At 45.9% G+C, this 25,447-nt stretch overlaps 1 protein-coding gene across 4 annotated transcripts in view; it reads right to left on the bottom strand.

Moving 5' to 3' along the window:
• Fmnl2 (formin like 2) overlaps nt 1–25,447 on the bottom strand; it is a 261,419-nt gene that overhangs the window by 146,436 nt on the left and 89,536 nt on the right. The window lies entirely within an intron of this gene.

The raw sequence follows: 25,447 nt of genomic DNA, 5'->3' as shown, positions 1-25,447 counted from the left end.
TTTTGTGTGTATGAGTAGTACCCAACCATAATAATATGCATCATTATGAGTTTATTTGTTCTGTAAAATAAGTACCAACTTTGAGAAAAAGGAACCAGACCCCGTTAGTTTTCCCCACGGAATCACTTCTCCTGGCGGTTCCCACCTGGCATTACCTAGGTACACATCTATAGGAGAGGCCTCACCTCTACACTCCAGTCCAACAATGCCAAAAAGATGTAGGATACGAGCCACACTAAGAGTTAAATTTCCTGCAAGGCTATGGTGGCACTTGCCTATAATCCCAGCACTCTGAGGCAGGCAGATCTCTGAGTTGGAGGCCAGCCTCATCTACAGAGGGAGTTCAAGGACAGTCAAAGCTACAGGGGGAAGGGGGGATTATATCTTAAAAACAAAACAAAACAAAGCAAAAACAAACAAACAAAGCCCTAGGCAAGTCTCACCAGTTTGATGGACTGGTTTAAATAAGGTGTAATCTGGAGTGTAACTGAGCAGTAGAGTGTTTGCCTGGCGTTCATGGAGCCCAGGAGTCAAGCATCACTAGGCCAAAAACCAGGAATAATATAGCACATAATCAATATGCAAATGTATAAACTTATAAATTAAATAGTTAAAGACGCAGTGTGGGAAATTGTATTTTACATTTACAGCACATTCCAAATTCACATGCTAAATTTTATCACATGAAAATTGATACGCTGAGCAGAGGTGGCACATGCCTTTAATCCCAGCACTTGGGAGGCAGAGGCAGGCAAATTTCTGAATTCAAGGCCAGCCTGGTCTACGGAGTGAGTTCCAGGACAGCCAGGGCTACACAGAGAAACCCTGTCTCGAAAAACAAAAACAAAAAAGAAAAGAAAATTGATTTATATTTAGACCTCAGAAAATACATAACTTAAAATAAGTTTATAGCAGATTACCTCAAGGATTAAAAACCCAGCCTGTAACAACTGAGCTCAGCATCTGCTTCTTTAAAATGTAAACTAGCGAACATGAACTAAAACTAAAACACCATCCAGCTGCCACATCGAAAGCATTTCCAGCCACAAGACTGCGGTTCCTTCCCGCAGGGGCTCCAGACCCATTCCTTCCTGCTATTGCAGAAGACAGGGATCACATTCTCTATCAGGTAAATCTGCTTCTTAGGCAAACCACCTGGGAGGGAAATAAAGTAAAACCCCCTTCAGAATCTCTCCTTGAAGGCATCACTGTGAGGCTGAAGCCACAGCTACTGGAGGCTTTCTCATTCAGACACTCAATCAGTTCCTAGGATGGTAACTCAGCCTGGCAACTAAAGGGTTGTGTGGCTAAGGGCCTTGGAGGAATCCTGATCCTCCTCCTCCTCACTACCAAGTATCTGGACCTTGCTCTGTGTCAGTCTCCTCACAGAGAGCACAGTGATATTACAGCCCACCCAGGCATTGTGGCTCATGCTGGTAAACACCAGAACTTGGGAAGTTGAGGCAGCAGGACTGCCACAAATATGAGCCCAGCATGGGCTATATAGAGAGAACCAGTCTCAAAACAAAACGAAATTTGTAGTGGTACCCACAAAACGAGATTATTATAACCACTAAGTGAGTGAACCCAGGTAGAACTATGTGGGGTGACTGGCACGCATTAAGCGCTGAATAAACAGAAGCAGCTAGCTTGTATCTGGGAGCTGACCAGGCTGCTTGGAGATGAGAAATGCTGCTTGCCAAAGCCCCACCCACATGTCCATGTTCTGCAAGCACTGTAAAAGCCGGGCAAATTCACCCACACAGGAGCATCCTCACAAAAGAACACGCCCACACAGTGGGCTTTTTGTTGTTGTTGTTGTTTTAGGTTTTTTGTTAGTGTTTTTTGTTTTGGTATATGCATATGCTATTGCACTCTTCAAGCACACCAGAAGAGGGCATCGGATCCTATTACAGATGGTTGTGAGCCACCATGTGGTTATGATGAATTGAATTCAGGACCTCTAGAAGAGTAGTCAGTGCTCTTAACCACTGACCCATCTCTCTAGCCCAGATCACACAGTGGTTATTTAAACAGCAGCCCCTACCCAACAGGGTGCACAGCCATAGAAAATATGCAAAAAGATCACAGGGTGACTGGAGGAGGCCACAGTATCCCAAAAACCAAGCTGTTCACCTTCATTTCTGAGGAGCAGGGACCCAAGAAAGAGGCAAGAGAATTGCTACCAAACAGGATGAAGAAAATTCCTAGTGTGCACACAGATGGTATTTATTAAGTCTAGGGATCTGGTTACATCTATTTTGAGATTTCTGCTTCATTTTAGTTTGCCAGAAGAATGGCAACACATCAAGAATTACTAATAAACAGGTCCAGCACGTAGAGGAACATGCTTGCACTTCCAAAAGGCAACGAGGTGAGAGACTTCCTGGAGAACAAACAAGACGGGTGATGCTAACTTACAGGTATGGTTTTGATTTGTTTTTAGATCAGAGAGAGAGAGAGAGAGGAAGGGAGGGAGGGAGGGAGGGAGGGAGGGAGGGAGGGAGGGAGGGAGGGAGGGAGGGAGGGAGGGAGGGAGGGAGGGAGGGAGGGAGAGGGCTAGAATTACCCTTGGGCTCTGGGCTCCCTCAAAGGTTAAGGTATGGCATTATCAGTCCAGAGGTAAAGCCAAGAACACTGGGGCTTGCCTTACTGTGGAAACCCTGCAGCTCTGGCCCCCCTGGCCTGTGCAACTGAAGGAGACAGGAAGCACAAAGAAAGAACACCCTCCACACTGTCAACACGTTAGCAGCCAGGGTTGAAGAGCTAGTTCCTAGAGTAAAGTGTTCATCCTCACCAGGCTGAGGATAGAAATCGGAGTTTCCCCAGAACCCACATAAAAAGCCAGGTGTGGGGGCACACATTTATGACCTAGATCCAGATGCCAAGAAGGCAGAGACAGAGGCCCCCTGGCGGGCCGTAGCCCAGCCTGCTTGAGGAAGTTCTGAGCCAGCAAGACACTCTATATCAAACAAAGGGCAGATGCTATCAGAATGTCTGAGGTGGTCCTCTGACATCAGGTACCCACATATTCCCACACCAATCAAGGAGGTGGGGGGAAACACCTCCAGAAAACCATCTGTGGAGCCTGATAGCCTGATACAGACATGGCAGCTGAGAGCTTCAACAAAATCCCCACTTGTGGATACTATCGCTAGGAGAATTCTTTGGGAGGATTCAGGAAGCTACCCTCTGTCATGGAATGGAGCTCAGAGAATAAAGAAAACTCACTCTGCAGAGGACAGAGGGGCACATACTGCGGGAGAATCATAAGATTTTGGAGACAGGAAGAAGTTCTGGAATGCTACATTGAAGGGGCTAGCTATACAAATGTCTTCTCCCTTCACAGGGAGGAAAACCTAAGCTGTTTTAGGAAAAAGACGGAGGCCACACATCAACAACACGTTGATGGCCCGGCTTCAGCTCAAGCCTAGAGTGTACTCATTCATCAGTTAGGATACTGACATGATGCCCAGAAGCAGTGAAGGAGTGGAGAACTCCACACATTTGCCGTAAAGACAAAAACAAAACCCAGGATGAGGCTCTGGTATTAGCAGAGATACTCTCTTCTAGGTAAGACGGTATGCTGCACTGCAGTGAGTCACCTTGCAGCCAGGCCAGGAAGCCCCTTCAGGAAGATCTCTAACACTACTGAGCAGTGCCTGGTCATGGGGTTATGAGTCCTCAGACTCTGAAACGCTTGGTGCTCGCTAGCCACTCGCTAGCCACTCGTACACTCTTGAGTATGCCAATGCTATTTGCCATGTCAGTCTATTACGAAATGAAGTTTCAAAAAGGCCGCATCATTAGTTAGGGCAGAAGGGAGCTCACACCTTGAGTTTCCCAAGGCTCTTGCAATGTTCTTTCTTCAACATGAAATTTACTTCTTGAAAGCAACAAGCTGTTCTGCACTCGGCTGGCTCTCCGGTAATCATGTCCATCACAAAGCTATCCCCACCACAACCCGGTGTCTCTAATGATGGGTTAGTGTCACTATCACATTGGCACGTTCCCAAAACAGAAAGGAAATGCTGTGAACTCCTTCTCCCTGCTGTGGGCACGAGGCCACTGGTGACATGTCGCCAGGGAACTAATAAGTATTTGACATCATTCTGTCATGAAGAAAAGCATGGCTCCCCGTGTACCATTCTGAGCCTTCTGTTCTCCCCTCATGCCAAGCGCCTAGCTTGAGCAGGGGGAGAATGGGACAATCTGGAATCATTCCTGGGACTAAAGTGCAGCAACTTCTTAAAGAAACAGGCGCAAAGCCAACTGAAACGGAGTCTTGGACTGGGATATCTAAGCCTATGTGTAACATACTGAATGAGAGCTGAGCGCAGTTGCCTCTAGTTGCAGCACGTGAGAAGCAGAGGCGAGAGGAGCAGGAGGGCAGCCTGGGACCTATGAGGCCTTGTCTCAAACATAAAAGAAGACGGAGCAGGGGACATGGCTCAGGAGGTACATACAGGTGTTTGCCGCGACACCTGGTGACTTGAGTTAGATTCTTGAAACTCACACAAAGATGAAAGGAGAGAAGCAACTCTAAGATGTCCTCTACTATGTGTACACCATAGCACACATACACACACACACACACAACACGCATGTAACAGGCTTCCAGACATACAGACCTCATAGGTTCCTTCCCATATCCACGCCTTTTAAATTCCTTGCCCAGGAAGTCCCACAGACCTATAAATATCTCAGTAGAGCATGCTCAAATCTGACTACTTTTACCCACCTCTCAGTTCCTCTGAATCTATTGCTCACAATACAAACATACACACACACACACACACAATTTTACCCAGTTCTTGTGAATTACCCAACCCAGCACATCACTTCACACCTGAATGCCTTGTCTGTAAAAGCATCCTACCCACAGGGAAAAGCTTCTCAAATGACTCCAAGCCCACTCTGCAAAGCCCCTCTGGCTTCTTTGGGAGGACGCCGCCATGACTCATTCTGAGCTAGTCCTTGTTCATCTCCTAAAGCAGAGAAAATGGCACTGGTCACGAGTCATGACTGGGTATCCACAAAGCTGCGCACAAGAGGACACCAGGCCTGGTTCTTGTTCATCTTCGCACCCTACAGCCTAATAGAGGAAAGCCAAACTAAATGCATCCTATCCCGGCCCCAGAAGCCTAACCTTTGCTGCTCCTGTGTCAAAGGCATAAAGAGCAACGACATTCACACAGCAGCAGCTCATTTCTCTTTGAAACAGGCCAAGCATTTCCAGAGAGGCCCGGAGTGAAACAGTCAACCATGCCAAAGTAGAGGATTCAGCAACTGAACTGCCTCCCTGGGGACCTCTCTGTTTCCACTTCATTTTATACTCAATCAGTATATACTAACACAGGGGCAGGAAAATGGAAATTACACAATCTCATCAGGGCTAATGTCAGGAGAAACCATCTTGAAAGTTTATTAAGCTGAGCGCCGGTGGCAAACTCTGTTAGTCCCAGCACTTGAGAGGCAGAGCCTGGTAGATCTCTATGAGTTTGAGGCTACACGGTGAGTTCCAGTATAGCCAGAACTGTTGCACAGGAAAACACTGTCTTGAAACTGCCCCTCTCCGCCCATAAAAGGAAACTGTGTTGTGTTCCTTTTCCCCCAAAACAGGTTCAAAGAGACAAGCAAAGACATCAAGGGGATACACTTCTAGACAGTTATAGAGACTTGAAAAATACAATATACTAGAGAATGGTCAACACGAAATTTTTGCACAGAACTTTTAGAAAATAAATATTAACAAGATATATATTTTAAGCCTGTCAAAGGAGCTCAGAAGAGCCAAGGAAGGACCCTCCTCGTCTTACTTACCAACCCCCCCACACACACACTCTACTCAGCAGGATAGAAATGAAGAGAATGCATATTTGAAGAATGATCAATGTACAGGATGAATATCTGCCCTAGGGTTAGAATATTTTTTATTCAAGGAGGAGGGGCCGGGCAAAAGGTCTAAGACTTTATTTATTAGCAGATATAACCCACACTCTGAAGAATCAGGGTCTCCCTAGCATCCTCTGAGGGAGGAGCTGACAGCAAGCTGCAGTTGCATGGCAACCTTGGTGCTCTTGCTTGAGCCATGTGACCTGCAAAGCTTCCCATCATCCACTGGGAGCTAAATGAGGAAGTTCAAAGCCATTAATGAGCTCTTGCTACCCGCAATGGAGTAGCAGAAAACATAAGACGCCCTATTAAAGGAATACTACCCTCAGCCCTCAAAGGTACGGTTTGGTTTTCAGAAGCAGCCATTTCCAAGACCTTGGTTCTAACCACAGCTCTGTCTAAGAGGATGTGTGGCCTTCGGTAACTCACTGACCTTGGCTCTTCAGTGAGACAGGCCTATCTCCCAGGCCTGACTGCTGTAGGGGTTGGCTTAACTCATGCCTGACATATGGAAAGTACTCAATTTGAAAACTGTTATTTAAGAAGGGCCAGGAAAAAAAAGATCCTGTACTTTCATTAGCATCTCAGGGGCAAGGAAAACTTGCAGAGAGATCAATGCTGCTCTGTTTTCCAAGGTAATGACAGCCCTCCACCCCCTCCCCTCCACCACCACCTCCCCACAGCAATCCTTGAGGTTACAGGACAGAGAAGTTTGCCAACCTCTGAGCAGAAATCTGATGTGTGAGTAGCAACACAAGGTCACCAAGATCATGTGTTATATCAGGAAAAGAGCAAAGATCTCCCAACACCCAACACAGCACTCTTTAGAGGATCATGAATCTACTGGACTACAAACATCCAATTGTTAACAAGACCACCCCCCCAATATCAAAAGAAACATTCTTTATAAATCCAAGCACAAAGGCTCTATTATGAAGATAGAGAAAACAAGCAACGAATTGGAGGAAGCTAGATACTCTATTTCTCTGTTTATGCCGTGGCAGAAACAAGAGATTCTGGTCCAGACAAGCCTCCAGCACCCCCAGCAGTGTAACCTTCAGCAACTCAATTAGCCTTTGGATTTCTTATTATTAGCCAAATGGGTTGTTTTGGCTTCAATAATCCATGGAGTGTGGTCAAATAATAATAATAATGTATATATTAAACTTAGGAACCTAGAAAACAAGGTACCATTTATTTCTTCTTTAAGTATACTTTTCCCTGGTATGTGTTATAACTAGCCAGTGAATGGATCCTTGGCAAATTCATGAACACAATCACAGATCTCCCAAATGTGCTACATACCACAATCTTCTCAGGAGCTCTGTAAAATTCTACTGAGCCAAATGAAGTTTGCCAGCAACAGGCAGGCTGGGGTCATTTTATTTTCTGTAATCCCTCTGTAACTCCAGTGTGCAGTGATGTTCAGAAGACACTGAACTCTGCTGGTCCCCATAAAGTGATAATGCTTTACCTTTTCGTGGTCCCTAATGTAAATGTTGGCTTTTTCAAGAGCATCTAGCAGGGTTCAAAGGCGCTCACCCCAAATGCCAACTTAAACTTGAATCAAACAAAATTAAATTGAGAATCTAGGTGCTCGTTTTGAAGGCTCAAAGGTCACATGAGCAATATACTACTTGATGGATCCAAGCTCGTAAACAGCATCTTCATTATTGGAAGTTGAACTGAACAGGGCTGCCTATATGCCAAATTTCACCATTCCATACTGTTGTTGGCTTACAGACGGTTCTTTGAGACTCCTCAGTAGCAACAGCTTGTGCCATCACCTGTTGCTACTGCCTGCAGCCAAGAGGTGTGAGCCAGGACTGCTTGCTACACCTGCGTGCCGCCCCCCCTCCCTCCACCTCCCTCTTTCCTTCTGTGCCCCCTTTCTCTACCCTGCTGGTTCTGCTCAGGTCTGTCTGCCTCTATCCTTCCTCTGTGTCCTTACTCCCCACCCTTCCCAAAAATAAACCTCCCTTATACCAGGTCTGATTTCTCAGGGCCACAAGGCTCCCCTACCCACCTGTACACGGCATCACATGACACACACACATACTTGAATTCCTTATGTACTGGTATACAAAGTCTTGCCTCAACTTCCAAAATTGCACTGTTCACTCTATAGCAGGCAGCCCCATAGAGATACAGGCAGCTGAAATCCGGAGTGACAGAGAAACAGAATTATTTAACAATATTCATTGCAATTTTAATTTAAATTTAAAGCACGCTTCATTTGTTTACTGAGAAACTTGAGAATGTGTTTGCAATAAACTTGGTATTTTGAGTTGGCTTGTTCAAGTCCACATGTTATGGTTTAAATACAAACCTAGTACTTTCGACAAAAATTCCACACCACACCTAAGAGATGTGTCTGGAGTAAATCGTGCAGCAGGATTCAAAGACAATTATTGCAGTAACCTGGGATATCGTTTATGCAGAGCACTTGCCTAGAACTCACGAGGCCTCTGGAATCGGTAAGTTTGTTGGTTTTTATCTTAGTTGTGGCAGGGTCTCACCATGTTACCCTGATCTTAGAACTTTGTCTACATACCATGCTGTCCTCTCTCTCTCAGAGATTTTCCTGCCTCTGCCTCTTTAGAGTTAGGATATTAAAGGCATGAGCCATATCACCCACCTTTTTCCTTCCTTTGTTGGGTTTTTTTTTTCCCCACATTAGTGGTTTCCATATTGATTAAACATAGAAATGATAATACTTAGTTATCGTAGGCTGAGTAAAATATATTTAAATCTTCAACTTTTTAAATGTTTTTAACTAGGTCCCAGCACTCAAGAGGCAAAGGAAGTTGGATCTCTATAAGTTCGAGGCCAACCTGGTCTACAAAGAGAGTTCTAAGATAGCCAAGGGCTACACAGAGAAAACCTGTCTTAAAAAAAAGAAAATCTTTTCTAGATACTAGGAAATTTTGTTATTTATTCACATGTTTCTATTGCTAAAGTAAATAATGATTGATTCTTTGAAAAAAAAGACTAGATTTAATAAAATAGCACAAAATATATCGATCACTCTCAAATTTGTTAAATTGTAGTAAATGTTAACTGAGTTTATGGCAAATTAAAGGTTGGTTTATATAAATCAGGTAGGCAGTAAGATAGTTCTTTTCTGTTCCATTTTACTGTCCCCAATAGAACATTATATCACAAAATAGCTGCTTAAAAAAAAAAAACCCAAAATTTCAAACCTAAGTAAGTGTATTAATTATCTCTAATCCAGTTTAGCTCTGCACGTATAGAACATGCCATCCCCCCTCCCCCACTGGTCCCCTGTTGGTTTCCTCTGTTAATGACAGCGGCTTTCCACCCTTAGGGACAACAATACCAGGAGCACAGAAGTGAGTGCACTGAATAGAGAGCGGAGCTTTCACTGTCTTACCAGCTGGGGCAGGGACAGGGAGAACAGGAGCTCTAGCAGGAAGGATGACCTGAACCCTGCTCCTCCCTCCGTACTCCCCCAGGGCTGGCTCTGCAGGTACACAGCACACCCAGCTGGGTGCTTTTATTTACGGGATCTTAGAGAACTGGCTTAAACTGAATGAAACGCCATTATTACAGGCCAAGCACAGGCTACCATGGAGCGGACTTTCAACAAAAGATCTTTCCCATCAATTGATGACATGCGATTTATGGGAGTAATGAGAACTATGGACAAAGAGTATGACAGGATACATGGGTATGACTACATCTTCTGATGTTTGCTGTTTTATACTAAATACTCAATAACAGACATGAACAGTAGAGAACTATAATACTTACTCTTCTTTAAAATTGCTTTTTTATTTTTTGACCCTGTAATATAGTTCCACCATTTCCCCCTCCCTCTCCTCCCTGCGAGCCCTCCTTTAAATTCAGACTCAAGGACTCTTTTGCATTATTGGGGCAGGGGTGTTTCTAAATTTCTGCTCCCAACAATATCAACCTCCTACTCCCCACAACCTGTGACTGACGCTTTTCATAACAAGATGACTAGTCGGGCCGATTAAAGTGAAGGCCTTGATCTGGGGATATTATCCTGGATCACTCAGTGGGTCCCAGCCTAACTGCGTTGTAGCCTCAGAGGTGGAGAAATCCTTTCAGGCTATGTATGGCCAGAGAACGAGAGATCTGGAGGCCCAGATCTCGGCTTCAACAGAAAGGAACCACAACGGTAAGGTAAGAAGTGAGAATAAAGCTTCCCTCTGACTAGTCCCAGGATTGGTGGAAAGAAAATTTGACTACAATAGACAAATGTGAGCTGGGCGGTGGTGGCGCACGCCTGTAAGCCCAGCACTCTGGGAGGCAGAGGCAGGCAGATTTCTGAGTTCGAGGCCAGCCTGGGCTACAGAGTGAGTTCCAGGACAGCCTGGGCTACACAGAGAAACACTGTCTTGAAAAAACCAAATCCAAAAAAAAACAAAAAATAAACAAACAAACAAAAAAAATAGACAAATGCTCAGGAGACAGTTTCCAGGGAGATCAGAAGAAAAACCTCTAGGTTGTTCTTGTCCCAAAGGCTTCCTTCCCTTCTGTATTCAGATGCATCACTGTGTGTATGTCCCCTTAGTGCAGAAACTCTGAGGCCATCTATCCTCCAGTAAACAAACTGTAGCATAAGAGACAGCCACAGAGTTGTCAGGCAGGATCCTGACAGACACTGAAGAGGTCAGCTCAAGAACTTTGGAAAATTCCGCCAGACCTGTCCCCTCCTGGAAGAGAAAGGGTCATAAAGAACACAGGCCTGCTGGAGAGATGGCGCAGTGGTTAAGAGCAGCGACTGCTCTTCCAGAGGTCCTGAGTTCAATTCCCAGCAACCACATGGTGGCTCACAATCATCTGTAATGGGGTCTGGTGTTCTCTTCTGGTGTGTCTGAAGAGAGTAATAGTGGTGTACTCATATGGATAAATAAATTAAAAAAAAAAATAGGCACCCCTCCTCTCCAGAAGGGAGGGGCTAATTACATTCTTCAGACCACCTCACCTGCAGATAAGAGAGGCCCAGAGCTCACAGACACATTCTGCAACCACTGGCTACCGACAGACAAGGGAAGGCCTCATTCCCTAAAAACCAATCAGTTTAAAAGTCACACTGTTCTGCCAATAACTTTGTGCCTAATGGATATTGCTCTGAAAACTATAAAAACTCGCCTACAAGCTGGGTGGTGGTGGTGCACACCTTTAATCCCAGCACTTGGGAGGCAGAGGCAGGCGGATTTCTGAGTTCTAGGCCAGTCTGGTCTACAGAGTGAGTTCCAGGACAGCCAGGGCTACACAGAGAAACCCTGTCTCGAAAAAACAAAAACAAACAAACAAACAAAAACCTCGCCTACTGGGCTGCTGTACAGGGTGACCCCAGCATGCTGGAACTATAGAATTCCTCTTGCTTTTGCATCAATTCCTGGCTCCACCTTGTTCACTGGGGGGAGGGGGGTCTCTGGTAAGTTAAGGCTCACCAGATTCTTACATCACCTTCTCCTAGTTTTCTGGTGATTTACTTGCACCATCCCTTCCTTAAAAGACCTCTGCTTCACAGCCTCTTTGCTGTCTCTCAGTGGCTGCCCTGGTTCCTTTTGCCTTTTAAGTAGCTAGCTCCAACCCAGCAATTCTGAGAGCACTTTCTCTTCTGCTTCCCTGTTCCCTGTTTTCTGGCCCTTCTGCTGCTGAATTTCCCCTCACCCTTCAGTTCAGTCCAGCCAAGGCTATGTAATGAAATCCTGACTCAAGAGCTGGAGAGATTGCTCAGTGATTAAGAGCACTGACGGCTCTTCCGAAGGTCCTGAGCTCAAATCCCAGCAACCACATGGTGGCTCACAACCATCTGTAGAGCTACAGTGTAGTCATATACATAAAATCAATAAATAAATCTTTACAAAACAAACAAACAAAAAGGTATCTGGAGGCAGCAAACAGTGCAGACTTACTGTAAATATGGTTCTGACTTCTCCTGGCATCAGAATACACCTCAATTGTCATACCACCCAAGAGCTATTTCCAGCTTGTGGTGTGGGGATTTTCACCCATCTCCAGAAACTACTGGTAAGTCCACAGGCTGAGATATGCTACAGCAGACAAAATGATGAGCAGAAGAAGGAAAAGCGGCCATCTTTATCACTTTATTACATTTCCTAACTGTGCTTATGTGTTTATATATATGACATATACACATACATAATACTAAATAAATAAAATAAATACTTTTATTTACTCTGCAATACAACATCTAAACTGCCTAAGCTTCCTAAAGCATATATCATTTCATTATCTTACTTTTTCTTGTTTTTGAAACCATGCTCTCTGCTACACAGGAGGAGCACATTAAGGACATGTTGCTCCCAGTGAGGCCTGTCTTTCTGTTCATCAGACCCTCCCTTTTGGCCCTCTGCTCACTTGGTCTGTACTGTGGCAGAGACAGCTTATGGAGCACACCTTCCATGGAGACTCCAACAGGGTCAATAGCATAGCTATTAACCCACCTCCCCCAACATACCTGCTCACCTTCCCAGAAAGCCACTAACTCAGAAGGCAACCAGGAGTCAAAGTTTAGCTACCATTGTTTCTTCCAGGAAGAGATAAAGGAGGCAGAAGGTGGGAGGCAGGAGGGTTGGGGAGGAGGTAAGAAGAAAACAAACACCTCCCAAATCCGCACACTATGCATTTGGCCCTCTTCCTGGCCATCAATCTCACACACCTGGCTGCTTATGTCTTAGGACCTAGATTCCTAATTAGGGACCCTGTCAATCCCCACACAGGTCAGCAGATCCCTCCAATCCACTCCCGACCTTTCAGCCCCCACAGCACCGCCCGGAGGCTGAACTGGTTTCCTCTCAGACGGTGAAGCTGCGGAACCAATCATCGCCTGAGATTAACCAGTCACTGCAGCTCGCCTGGCAGGGCGCCACCTCCTCCTGTGGCCTCGGACAAAGAGAGGCCAGGGAGCCTCCCCACTGCAGGGAGGGAGGTTCAGTCTTCCCTTACCCGGTCCTTCTGTGAGGGAGATGAATATCCCAATAGACTTTATGGGAACCATCTGGGCATCACATTTGTCCCATCACAAAACATTTTATTTTCCCCTTAAGAAGAGAGGTGGAGCACAAGCACGAGATTCCTTGCTAAACCACATTTATTTGTTTATAAATAAGATTTTACTCCTTCAACACGCTGTGGAGTGAATGGTTTCTGCCAGGAAAAAAAAAAAAAAAAAGTGGCAGCCCTGATTAGCCTTCCAGTGGGGATTCCTGGAAGCAAGATTTGTGTGAAAGGGAACAGGGCAAGCTTTGCTCAGAAATGCTAATAAAGGCGAGAGATCGCAGGAGCCTTGCCATTTGCACAGCTTCTCGGAGTTACAATCCTGAAACTAGTGTAAACAATCCAGCAGTCCCTCAGACTCTGTCCTGTGGCCCCTCGACTGTGTTGAGAATAGGGAGAGGGCAGAGAGTCCGAAGTCTCTAGTGACCACAGCAACAACTGAAGTCACTCTGGCATGAAAAGAGGGAAGGAAGCCATACAATTAGGTCAGGGTGGCTTTGGGCATTGTCCTGACATCGAAACCACACAGGCACACGAATTTATCTCTCCAAATGCTGAAGATCAAGGCCACAGAACCCACTGGTGAGAGCCCTTTGGGGCTTGGGTAGGGAGTTTGGGGGCCTGTTTTCTCTTGCTTCTCCACATGAAATCCTTTCCTGCTTCAGTTATATCACAGACTCCCAACTTACCCCATAGAACCCTAGTTTATCAGTATGGTGAGGTCACAGTTCTCTGAAAAACGGGGGAGTTAAGCCTGTGAACCACAGGGGCAGAGGGCCACACTTCTGTTTTAGTCTGTATTGCTACCTAAGTGCTCATGCACTGTTTATTCCAACAGCTCACTGTGAGGACACTAGGGACCTTGAACACTGGCTCTGTCACCGAAAACTACAGAATCCTATGTCTGTCTCTGTCCCCAGACCCATGAGCTTTGCTGCTGTCAGTACCTCATGAATCAGGGTCTAACTCAACACATTCACATGCATAAAGGTTTAGATCACAGCAGGTCTGTGATAAGCATGGGACACAAACTTCACAACTGTGAGAGATCTGAGTTCAAGATACACACACCCAGCATATTTTGGAACACTATATTTTTTTAATTCCTTAAGCAAAACAAAGACCCACAAGTTCAAAGTTAGCAGCTCCAACAGAACACAGGGGAAGGCCCAGCTTTTCAGCAGTTCCCTGAGCCCGTGATTTTCAAACTTTATTTTCTTTTTTTTTAAATTATTTATTATATGTAAGTGCACTGTAGCTGTCTTCAGACACACACCAGAAGAGGGTCTCAGATCTCATTATGGATGGTTGGGAGCCACCATGTGGTTGCTGGGATTTGAACTCAGGACTTTCAGAAGAGCAGTCAGTGCTCTTAACCTCTGAGCCATCTCTCCAGCCCCAAACTTTATTTTCTTAAAGTCCTGAACAACATCTTGTCCAGAGCTTACAAGACAACATGAGAGTGTTCACAATAGGTGAGGCTATGAGAAGGACTCCGTGGCTGAGTGGCCAGCCACACTCCTGAAGCCGTGCAAAGGTCATCACACTGTGCAGGTACATGGTGATTTTGTCTGATTTCTAAAGATGATCTTGAAGGATGGAGTGGTTGAGCCAGAGGCTGTGATGAGATTTGTGGGAGTGGAGAAAACAGTGAAGCCCTACTGGTGGAAAGTAAAAAGTCAGGCAGCAGGAGACCTAGCTGAGGAGAGCAGGCTGGAAGTGACATGCACCTGTAACTGTGGGAGCGCCTGTGTGTGCTGTTAACTGTGGGAGAGCCTGTGTGTGCTGTACCTGTGGGAGAGCCTGTGTGTGCTGTACCTGTGGGAGAGCCTGTGTGTGCTGTAACTGTGGGAGAGCCTGTGTGTGCTGTAACTGTGGGAGAGCCTGTGTGTGCTGTTAACTGTGGGAGCGCTTGTGTGTGCTGTTAACTGTGGGAGCGCCTGTGTGTGCTGTGACTGTGGGAGCGCCTGTGTGTGCTGTAACTGTGGGAGTGCCTGTGTGTGCTGTGACTGTGGGAGCGCCTGTGTGTGCTGTGACTGTGGGAGAGCCTGTGTGTTCTGTACCTGTGGGAGCGCCTGTGTGTGCTGTAACTGTGGAAGAGCCTGTGTGTGCTGTACCTGTGGGAGAGCCTGTGTGTGCTGTGACTGTGGGAGAGCCTGTGTGTGCTGTGACTGTGGGAGCGCCTGTGTGTGCTGTGACTGTGGGAGAGCCTGTGTGTGCTGTGACTGTGGGAGCGCCTGTGTGTGCTGTGACTGTGGGAGAGCCTGTGTGTGCTGTAACTGTGGGAGAGCCTGTGTGTGCTGTGACTGTGGGAGAGCCTGTGTGTGCTGTGACTGTGGGAGCACCTGTGTGTGCTGTGAGGTACTGCAGATACCAACACCAATCATGCCTTTCTCAATAGAAGAATTTTAAGAATAGGTTTTAGAATAATTGACCTAGCTAAACAAAGAAATGTTTTTTTAAAATCTTATTCCCAAACATGCCCCACATATATTTTTAAAGGTTTTAGCTGTCGTATTTATAATATAAGAAGAGTTCATAGGCCTGTCAGGCACTGTCAACTGAGCACCGCTGTGGAATCTCACAGAAGTCAATAATAAAACGGTCTGGGACTTTTAGCTTTCGCAGATTTGTAAAGTCTTTTATTTCAGCTAGTTCGAGTTTTGCCTCTTCGGATTAAAAAAATAAAATAAAATAAAAACTCTGGCTCAGTTACAAGTTCTGAGAAGGCACAGACCCTCAGCCTCCAGGTGAAAACTACCCAAAGACCTGCTGTCAGCAATGGCTCAAGGCTCCGCCCAACAGTTACCTAGCAACAGCCAGGTATAAGCCTGGCTCACCAATAAAAAGGACTCTCCATCTTCTCTCCCTACCTGTTCTCTGTCTTCTGCACGTGTTCCCTGCAGGCTTCTTCCTTCCATTCTCTCTTCCTCTCTCTTCTCTCTTTCTGTCCTTCTCTGTCTCTACCCACTTCTCCAGGTCCCAAATAAACTCCCTTTTATACCAGGTCTGTCATATGGCTTGATTGTTCAGGGGGGCACTTTGGCAGGGTGGCCTGCCAAGGCCCTGCCCCACGCCGCTGTTTTATAAAACACAGCACTGATGCCCAGTGACTCAGGTCAGATTTCCTAGCTTCCAGGAGCCTGGCACTGGGATCCTAGGCCCTGCCTGCCTGCGACCAGATGCTTCTCCCTCACTGACCTCTGGGTTTCTCCCTCACTGACCTCTGCACTTCTCCACACACTAGCTGACTGATTAGTGAGACTGTGTGCCCTCTGGGCATCTACGGTTCCCTTTTCTCTCTGCCTTGAAAACCCTGGTACCAGGTTTTATAAAGCACAATACCTGCCCCAGGCACATCAGCCTGGGGTGAAAGACACCCAAGCCCCTGTCACAGGCACCATTATGATGGATGACTTGGAGATTTTGAGAGACAAGAAAGAATACTGGAGAAAGCAAAGCACGATGGAAGAGAAAGGGAATCCGAGGGGTCTGTACACTGTGAAGAAAGGTGGGCCTGGACAGTCGATGGGAGTGTAGAACAGGCAGATATGAGGAGGCCACGGTGAGGTCCTGCTGCAGCTGTACTCTGTGGCCCGACTTCCTGACTTACTATCAACAGCCACACAGATGTCTGTGCGCTAGGCTGACATTGAACACCATGTAGATATCTGAGGGCCATGCTGCCTGCTACCTGAGGCCAGGGGGACATCCAGACCCAAACTGTTGCCAGGAGTCATGTCTGGATCAGTGGGCCGATGCCAGCTGAAGTCTGTATTGATGTCCCTGATCTGCACTGCCACCTGTGGCACTGGTCTGAACCGGCCCCACCCCTTGCCTGGTAGAGCACTGTAGAGCTGACCCTGGTGGCAGAGGTACAGGAGAGCTCACCACACCCCTCATCTGCTATGGGATGGTGTGGCCCGGGGAGGGATGCCTCCCCCCAACCCCATTGCTCCTTACCACCTGTGGCAGGCAGGTGAACTGGTCCTGGGGTCATGAGAGGGAGAGCAGGCCCTGCCTGCCCCTCTCTAGCCGCAGCACTAGGTCCTGGGCAACACAGTGGAGCTGGCTCTGGTTACCAAGACAAGGATGTCCCAGCCACGAGGACATGAGAGGAGAGCTGACCCTGACCCTGGCTGACTGCAGCATTGGGTAAGCTAGCCAGAGCAGAGTTAGAGAGCTCACCCCAGCAGTGTTAGGTACAGGACAGCTGGGGGGCTGACCAACTCTGATAACCTCCAGGCCCAGATCCAGGGCTTTGAGTTGGTCCACCCCAACATCTACCCATCTATGATCTGCTGAAGTATGTGCAAAGACAGGTCCTGAAGATCTAAAGCTACAGGACCTCCATGGCACAGGGCAACAACAGGATTTCTTTGAGAAGTCCCTGTGAGGATCCAGTTTTGATTGCGTAGCAGAAGCCAGAGGCCTTGAACCAGGCCAAGGACTCAGTGCAGTGAACAGTGAAGAAGTGTGGACTGTGTCACACCACAGCTTCCACAACAAGGTTTTTTTTTTTGTTCTTGTCTATCTTTATTTTCTAACGTGGGGGAGGCTGCAAAGACGGACTGCAGACACGAAGGGTTGAGGAGATGAGTGGGATTGGGGTATAATGATATAAAATTTACAAAGAACCAATAAAAAAAAGTTAAAAACAAACAAGGTCTGATGAATATAGGTTTTGTGCCTTTGGTTTTGAAGTGTATGGTTTTTTTTTACCCCATGGTGTATCTGTTTAACTAGTTTTGCTAATGTAAATATTAAAATCTACTTGATTCTCAAAATACCCAGTGACAGAAATTCATAGGCAGTTTTAAAAAGAAAAAAGAAAGTAATTTTTATTTCTCCATGGGTAACAGGGCAAGAGCCACGAGCCATGGGGGCTGGACAAGGGGAAAGAGCAGAGAGGCCCAGTGGGCGGTGCAGCAGAGTGTGGCTGCTACCCTTGAAAACTGTTTAGAATAAAAAGTTCACAGTGGAAACAATGTGTCAACATGGCAGTAAGTTATGGCATTACTCCAAGAACTCTAGGGAAAAGGACCTACCAAATAAGTGACCACACTGGGACTTTAGCAAATAGGTTAGGCACCACAGCAAAAAAACTTTTTTTTTCCCTTCATTTTTTCTAAGCTAAAAAGAAAAACATTGGGGTTGGGGATTTAGCTTAGTGGTAGAGCGCTTGCCTAGCAAGCACAAGGCCCTGGGTTCCGTCCTCAGCTCTGTTAAAAAAAGAGAAGGGAAGAGGAAGAGGAAGAGGAAGAGGAAGAGGAAGAGGAAGAGGAAGAGGAAGAGGAAGAGGAAGAGGAAGAGGAAGAGGAAGAGGAAGAGGAAGAGGAAGAGAAGAGAAGAGAAGAGAAGAAAAGAGCATCTAGCTTTGGTGGTGGCCTCACGCCTTTAATCCTAGCACTCAGGAGTCAGAAGGATTCTCTGTGAGTTCGAAACCAGCCTGATCTACAGAACTACTTCCAGAATAGAGCCAGAGTTACACAATAAGACTATCCCTCAGAAGAAAGAAAGGAAGGGAGAATTTTAAAAAAAGTATCTGAATGTCTTAAAAGGAAAGACTTTTTAAAGACTCTTAAAAAGACTTTTTAAAGTCTCAGCTCCTACATAAACCTTCCGAGTAGGAAGCCTTCAAGTAGAGAATTCAGAGTCAATAATGCAGACCTCAGAGCTAGCAGCATGTGACTCTAGAGAGGCATTGACTGTGGGAACTTTGACTGATCTTCTACACTAGGGTAGGAGGCCCAGAGCTCTATACAGAAGCCACAACCTTGCAGGGGAAGGGCGAAAAGAAAAATAGCATAAATTCACTCAACGGGAGGAAAGTCTTAAAAGAAGGTAATAAAAACTTATATTTTAAGATTTCCAGAGTCTAGTCCTGCATACAACAACAGATAAGCTTAAGTTCACATTTCACTAATCTAAGGGACTGTCATGCTATAAAAATCTCCTTTCAGGAAGACGAAACCAGAAAAAGAAAGCAGAGATCGGGGCAGAGAGATCTAGCAGCTAAGAAGCACAGAAGTAATTACAAGAAAAGAAGCATGACTCGTCTAGATGTTCTTGTAAGTTCCACTACGCTTGGTCTTTACTGCACAATACCATCTAACCCAAAGACATCAGGAATTTCAATAAGCCTTCGGCCAATTAAAATCTGTGTCTCTGTCTCCCTCCATCCCCCTTCCCCATGTGTGTGTGTGTGTGTGTGTGTGTGTGTGTGTGTGTGTGTCTTTGTAAATGTTTAAAAGCATGTAACAAACCTGTGCTAGAGGGATTGTCTGCAGGCCAAAAGTGTGAGATGCACAAGTCCCGATGCATGCATTTAATCAGTTATCAAGGCACGCCTACACATCTGTCACAGAGCACACTCCAAGGATGAAGGTGATCTCCTCCTCCTCCTTCCTCTTTTTCTTCTTCTTCATCATCATCTTCCCTCCATCACTCAGTAGTCAGAACAGAATCTCAGTCAGCATATCACTTCATCTGAAGACCCTTCATCTGCTTCAGGGAAAGACCTCTCTCTAGCCAATTGCCAAGGAAATGGTGTTTGGGTTTTTTTTCTTTTTCTTTTTCTTTTCTTTTGCTGGTAATGTTGCAAGGGTGAAGAACATATATGGAGACAGGGAGATGAGTGGGGTTGTGGTGCATGATGTGAAAGTCACAAAGAATCACTAAAAAGGCTTTTTTGTTTTTCTAAAAATCTGGAAGGAAGGAAGGAAGGAAGGAAGGAAGGAAGGAAGGAAGGAAGGAAGGAAGGAAGGAAGGAAGGAAGGAAGGAAGGAAGGAAGGAAGGGAAACTGATACAGTCAGGACTCCCGGCATAGGTGCAAATGTGTCTGTACAAAAGCTCTGAATCTTGGGATTCTTGAGACTTCTGGGCAGACGCTCCCTAACTACACAGGGACCTCAGTGACAGTAGATCCTCACTCAAACGGCTATGTCAGAACACAAGTGATTGTGAAAGGTATATGATGGATGCCTCCAGATGGCCAGGAAAGGTCATGATGGTGAGGACTGAAACCCTTCCTCCTGCCTTGGAGGGCACAAGGAACCAGAAGCATTTTCACATCACTGGTGTGGTGCCCTCATTTATACCCTTACACGCAGGAGCAGCAGGAGACACTGGCTCACACACACGCTTGCTCAACTCTCTAGAGTCTTTCAAATTTTAATTCCATCAGAACAGACTAAAGAAGACGTCTGCGAAATTCTGCTGATCTCTTACGGGGCCATTTATCTCCATGGAACCAGAATTTACCTAGGCAGGCAGAACTTCCTTCTGTGCTAGCTCAACGCTTCCCATCAGGATACTGGAGGCTGCTCTGGAATGGGTCGACCCTACAGGCACCACCGTCACGGCTCTTGGGGAAAGCAGTCTAAAGAAGAAAGTTTTAATGATGGAATTAAGTCCATTGGAGAATACAAGTGAGAAAAACCATGATGGGGGTAAGTACCCTTAAATCAGTGTCTACTCAACCCAAACATAATGTTGGCCCTGCGGGTGGGCAGGTAGGGTCTACACAGCTCTCTTCTTCACATCTCATATTCTTGTAGATATTTATCAAATTTCTCCCTTCTAAATCTTCAATTCGTTTGAGCCCTCCTATGACATATAAACATGTTCTTCCATGACAATAAGCGGGGACATTTTTCAGCTCCATGTTGCCCCTGCCTTTTACTCTGCCCTCTCTAGTTCGCCAACCAAGCGATCTTCCAGAATACAATGTGCACATAGTTCCTAGCCTGTCACTCTGAAACTCACTGGCTGGCTGCCTTCTGCTTTTTCCAAACCACTGAAGACTCCCCCTCTCCCCCCCCATGGGTGAGCTCAGTGTCTAGCCCAGAGCCTGGCCCAAACCAGGCTGAGTCAGCACTGAGTAAAAGCACACAAGACCACACCCTGAGCATGAATGAACTTCCTCTGCTTAGAAAATACATAGTCCTGTGCTCCCTAAGAGGGCACTGTTCACTGTTGCTGCTCTTCCCATGGTTCAGCTCTCCACCCCTCTGCTGATGTGCACAACAGAAAGCCAACACATCCATTTACCTCCTTGCTTAAGGCCAGTGTTGGAGTAGAGATCTTGAATGTCCCCAAAGGTCCATGTGCTAAAGGTTTACTTGCCAAACTGTGGTACTACTGGGAGACAATGAAACCCCACCCCACCAGGAGGTGGGCTTAATAGGAGGAAATCAGGTGACCAGAAGTGTGCACTGTGCCCTGTTGACTCATCTTGTTTCCTGGCTACCATGAGGTGAATAGTTTTTCCCTGTCTCCTGCCATGATGTTCTGCCTTACATGTCCCCCCAAAAAGGCCAAGAGAGACCGACACCTCTGAAACAATGAGCTTAGTTGACTTTCCTTCTATTAACTTGATTTTCTCTGAAATGTTGTCATGGCAACAGAAGGCACAGCCAATATGCCCAAAACCGTGTTAGACCTATTGAAAGCACACAGTATCATCATCATCCTGGTCCACGGATCATTGTGTGCTTCCCATTCCAGTGACTGCTACCAGCATCATGGACCATCTTTCATAGTGGCCCACAAAAGAAACCCGAGGGTGGCCTCTGCTTCAGTTCTCAAGGCTAAACAAACACCATCTTGAAGTAGCTCTTGACAGACCCACTTTCCATATCATTTGTGTCACTGCCCTGTTTAAGACACGAGCAAACTACGTAGCGCTGACCTTTAAACTTATAATCCCCCTGGACCAGACATCTGAATGCCAGGATTCATGTCTCCATCCATTCACAGAATTAATTCTCAACTGAAACAGTTGCTTCCTATTTACTTCCTTCCCACTGTCTCTTCTAACTGAAGGCGAGATCATTCTCAAAGGCCAGAAAGTTCTCTAAGGGTGCTTATCCCACAGAGCAGTAGTGGCAGGTTACCGGGCTCCCACCGCAGACCCACTGGATAACAACCCCCTCCAGCAAAGCCCATGAAACTTACAAGTCTTTTGTTGACAGTTGCTTTTATTTTAGGGGTTAGGGGAATGTACCACTGCTGTTTTTGATTGAGACAGGTCCTGGCTGTAGAAGGCAAACTCAGGATCCTCCTGACGCAGTCTTTTCAGTGCAAGGACATCAGGTAGGCATCGCTGCCCTGGCCTTTCAGTTCGCATCCTAACAAGCCCTCCGGATGATAGTGGTGCACAATAAAATTAGAGAACCAAGATGATTAAAACTCTGCTCGCATCACAGCCATCAAAGTCTTCACTGATGTGTGTCACCGACCCTACAACAGAGGTCGAGTTCCTAGATGCCATTTACTGATCACAGCAAGGGTTCCAAGGAGAACCTAACAAACTGAACCAATGCTGAGTCAGGCTGGGGTGGACGGTAGGATAGCACATCAGAGTCTGAGATGACAATTGGCTCACTGGGTAAAGTGATGAGCCCGAGGAGGCGACGCGCAGGCAAAAGATACTTTCTTCCTTTCTTTTCAGGTTCCAAACCTGTATCCATCCCTTACCCTACAATCCATCCCCTTTTGCCAAGGCAGAAGATCCTCCACAACAGACATTTAACACACAAATCCCCAGCTGCAAAGTAATAAAGTAAAAGCACCCCAGGAAGCCAAGTGGCAGGACTGCCCATCTCCAGTGTCTAGACCTATCCATTACATGCTCTTGAAAATGGCCTGCCAGCGTCCATGGTGAATCATGTGCAAGGCAGATCCTATATAACTGCGTGACCACAGCCCTCTCCACCTACTAAACCCAGTTACTATCACACATCTGCTTAGAAACTAGCGTGTGACAAATCTTAGCCCTCTATAGAGCCCTCATACTTAAGCATGCTATGTGTGCAAATGTTATTCTCCAGCTACAGCACGGACTCAGCGAGTATTGAGACTCTGGTTCCTATCCAATAGTTTAACATCTCACAGACGGAAGTGCTTCTTTCTAAGCTGCTTTACTTTCAGTAGAGTGGGTCAAAGAAACCGACAACCAATCAGATTCCAACTCTAACATCCCACGGCTCATCACCTCACTTAGAGATCTACATTTATTAGACAGTCTATAATGTTGCTAATTAAAACACCAGCCTGAGATACTGTTCAAGGCCAAGACCAGATTGGGCTATAGAAACAAACACCATACAAACAAACACACAAGTAAATCAAACAAGAAAGCCCCAGGCTCCAGACTCATGCTTCCAAATAATCACCTCCCTGGTTACAAATGTCAACGTGAAGGAAGTTTTTCTTTGATTCCTACCACCACATTATACACACTGATAAGATTTAGCTATATTTCAGACATAAATAGGAATTTAAAATCTTTTTGTACTGGCTAGTTTTGTGTGTCAACTTGACACAGGCTGGAGTTATCACAGAGAAAGGAGCTTCAGTTGGGGAAGTGCCTCCATGAGATCCAGCTGTGGGGCATTTTCTCAGTGATCAAGTGGTGAGGGCCCCTTGTGGGTGGTACCACCTTTGGGCTGGTGCTCTTGGGTTCTCTAAGAGAGCAGGCTGAGCAAGCCAGGGGAAGCAAGCCAATAAGAAACATCCCTCCATGGCCTCTGCACCAGCTCCTGCTTCCTGACCTGCTTGAGTTCCAGTCCTGACTTCCTTTAGAGATGAACTGCAACGTGGAAGTGTAAGCTCAATAAACCCTTTCCTCCCCAACTTACTTCTTGGTCGTGATGTTTGTGCAGGAATAGAAACCCTGACTAAGACACTTTTGATAGTAAGGTTCCTCATAACTAATATTCTGCTAATTGTACCCTGCTTTATTGCAGTGTGAAGTTAATGAACACAGATGAAAGTACATCAGTTTGCCTGTTTTCTGATAGACTCTTGGGCAAGGACACATAGCACGTACAAGAACACGTTCTCTAAGGCTCGTTCTGTTTTACTTTGTAACCACAGTCACCTTCATAAACCACAAGATACACATCTAGGAAGACATCTGAAACAACTCATCCCTCAAGAATGAGTCCTGTAGAGACACCTCAATTCCACCTTCCAAGAAAATATAATTTCTCCTCCAAAGGATTCCTAGTGCACGTGACCCAGTGAAGCACTCTGTGCCCCGCCCTGATCAGCAGCTCTTGGTCAAGAAGTAGGATGAGGTAACACTTATCTCATAACGGCCAGAAGGATAATCAAGATCTGTCTCAAACATGAAGTCACAACACGTTCCCTTACCAAGTTTCTCTCGAGCGTCTTCCCCTGCCCCCCACACACAGCTCACGAAAGCACCAATGCCCCAACTAACTTTAGATTAAGGCTGGCTGATGGGTCTTTCAAGTTGACACACTCTTTGTATCTTATCTTAGATATGCACAGCAGAAAGGGCCACCTGGCCGATTAAAACACCAGCCTCAGACCCAGATCAAGGCCAGAATTGGGCTATATGAGAGCCTGTTTCAATACATAATAAAAACAGAAAACTCCAGTCTCATACGTCCAAATAATCAGGAGAGCCTTGCCTTCTGTACACCCGACCTTTACATAAGGTCATTACTGACTTGTCACCAGCTGTGAGCGTGCACACCTGTAGTCAGTCCCCAAAGGATGATCCCAGCTTAGAAGCCACCTTAGGGTGTACAGGGAGACCCTATTTCAAAACAACAACAAGCTAACTACAAAAAGACATCGACGCTTCTGTCCAATTCTATACACATGACCAAATGTGCTGACGGTGCACCCACTCTCGCCTCCTGCCCTCTGTCTATAACGTACACGGAGCTCAGAAGATACAAATGCTGATAAGTCACAGCATCACGCCCAGGATGCTAATGAGAAGCTGCAGAGCTGCAGCCTAGCAACCCCAGCTCCGACGGTGTTCAGGTCAGGGATGTGACGAGCATCCCCACCTTACACATGAGAGGCTTCAAAGCACCTTTAAACATATTTCTAAAAGTTTTTATTACAATAAAGCTCGACTCTTACTTAATCACAAAATGTTCATTATGTAAAAGGAAACAAAGCCCGGTTTAATTTGGAAAAATGAACAAAACAACGACTAAACCCCAGAACATACTCAGCTACCTCTCATCTCAAATATCAGTATTAAAGCTACCAGACCTTTCAAGGTGGACTTTTCAATCAGGAGCTTATTTTAAATTGATATAACAACTTTTCATATTTACAGGAGCCATGGAATATCTCCATAAGATGTGTACATTATACAGGTTCAAATATGGATAAACATACTATCTCCTTAAACATTTATTATTTCTTTCTGGTGACAGCATTCAAAATCCGTCTATTCTTTTGGAAATGTAAACTGCTTTGAAACAGCCCTTCCAGCCGGGTGGTGGTGGTGCCCGCCTGTAATCCCAGCACTGTGGGAGGCAGAGGCAGGCAGATTTCTGAGTTCGAAGCCAGCCTGGTCTACAGAGTGAGTTCCAGGACAGCCAGAGCTATACAGAGAAACTCTGTCTTGAAGAAAACAAAAACAAACAAACAAAAACAAAACAAAACAAAAAACAAAAACAAAACAAAAAACAAAAAAAAACCACACACACAAAAAAAAAAACAAAACCAAAATCCGCAATAGCCCGTACCTCTGGT

Source organism: Apodemus sylvaticus, chromosome 5 (genome assembly GCF_947179515.1).
Source record: "Apodemus sylvaticus chromosome 5, mApoSyl1.1, whole genome shotgun sequence".
Lineage (NCBI taxonomy): Eukaryota > Metazoa > Chordata > Mammalia > Rodentia > Muridae > Apodemus > Apodemus sylvaticus.
The sequence above is the reverse complement of the archived record's forward strand: the minus strand, read 5'-3'. Positions and strand labels throughout refer to the sequence as shown.